Below are 2,061 nucleotides of genomic sequence, written 5' to 3'. Positions count from 1 at the left end.
GTGTAGCTTCCCCCATCCCGGACATTTGACGTCGTCACACTACCGGTATTGACTAATAGACTGATTGCTGATAATCATTAGCCATACACTGGGGAAACGGCCGACAGGGGCGGCAACATAGTGGAGCCGCAGTGTCACTAATGTACAGAGATAGAACAGTTTCGACTGGAACTAGAGTAACCGTATACACGGCACTGATTAGTAATAGATGCAGAGCCATCAGAATACAGATAATATATACAACCGTCCTATACATGCTGAAAGACTCTGCACACAATGAGAACCACACGTCAGCCAGACACTCTTATCACACACTACTCTCTTATCACACACAATATCTAACACCAGCATGGAAGAACATCCAGTGCATCCTCTCCGCCACATGACACAATCCACACTATCATTACCAGACCGGAGGTCCACCCAGAAAACACAATATCCCACCCTTCCGACATCCGCACATTGCTCAGCTAAGCCACGAACACCCACACATGTCCTACACAGTGGTGCACCCAACATCACAATACTGCCTCCTGTCACAGCACACAAACAATGGCAGGAATGAAAGACACAGATCTGCCACAACCATGGAATCGGAGCGCCGCCTGTCATGAGCCAAAAGTGCATCCTGACGTGACAAATCGGATAATACCTGCAGGCATCCAATTACGATAATCACTATCAACGAACCTGCCGCCCCCCCCCCCAATACACCTTTCCCTACAACAATGTGTATCTGAACCTACGCTATATCGTACCTTAACCTAACCTATATCGTACCTTAACCTAACCTATATCGTACCTTAACCTAACCTATATCGTACCTTAACCAAACCTATATCGTACCTTAACCTAACCTATATCGTACCTTAACCTAACCTATATCGTACCTTAACCTAACCTATATCGTACCTTAACCTAACCTATATCGTACCTTAACCTAACCTATATCGTACCTTAACCTAACCTATATCGTACCTTAACCTAACCTATATCGTGCCTTAACCTAACCTATATCGTGCCTTAACCTAACCTATATCGTGCCTTAACCTAACCTATATCGTGCCTTAACCTAACCTATATCGTGCCTTAACCTAACCTATATCGTGCCTTAACCTAACCTATATCGTGCCTTAACCTAACCTATATCGTGCCTTAACCTAACCTAATTTGTGCCTTAACCTAACCTAATTTGTGCCTTAACCTAACCTAATTTGTGCCTTAACCTAACCTAATTTGTGCCTTAACCTAACCTAATTGTGCCTTAACCTAACCTAATTTGTGCCTTAACCTAACCTAATTTGTGCCTTAACCTAACCTAATTTGTGCCGTAACCTAACCTAATTTGTGCCGTAACGTAACCCATGTTGTGCCGTAACGTAACCCATGTTGTGCCGTAACGTAACCCATGTTGTGCCGTAACGTAACCCATGTTGTGCCGTAACGTAACCCATGTTGTGCCGTAACGTAACCCATGTTGTGCCGTAACGTAACCCATGTTGTGCCGTAACGTAACCCATGTTGTGCCGTAACCTAACCCATGTTGTGCCTTAACCTAACCCATGTTGTGCCTTAACCTAACCCATGTTGTGCCTTAACCTAACCCATGTTGTGCCTTAACCTAACCCATGTTGTGCCTTAACCTAACCCATGTTGTGCCTTAACCTAACCCACGTTGTGCCTTAACCTAACCTACGTTGTGCCTTAACCTAACCCATGTTGTGCCTTAACCTAACCCATGTTGTGCCTTAACCTAACCCATGTTGTGCCTTAACCTAACCCATGTTGTGCCTCTAACCTAACCCATGTTGTGCCTTAACCTAACCCATGTTGTGCCTTAACCTAACCCATGTTGTGCCTTAACCTAACCCATGGTGTGCCTTAACCTAACCCATGTTGTGCCTTAACCTAACCCATGTTGTGCCTTAACCTAACCCACGTTGTGCCTTAACCTAACCCACGTTGTGCCTTAACCTAACCCACGTTGTGCCTTAACCTAACCCACGTTGTGCCTTACCTAACCTACGTTGTGCCTTAACCTAACCCATGTTGTGCCTTAAC

Source organism: Schistocerca serialis, unplaced genomic scaffold (genome assembly GCF_023864345.2).
Source record: "Schistocerca serialis cubense isolate TAMUIC-IGC-003099 unplaced genomic scaffold, iqSchSeri2.2 HiC_scaffold_1233, whole genome shotgun sequence".
In the NCBI taxonomy this organism is placed as follows: domain Eukaryota; kingdom Metazoa; phylum Arthropoda; class Insecta; order Orthoptera; family Acrididae; genus Schistocerca; species Schistocerca serialis.
Note: the sequence above shows the minus strand (reverse complement) of the source record.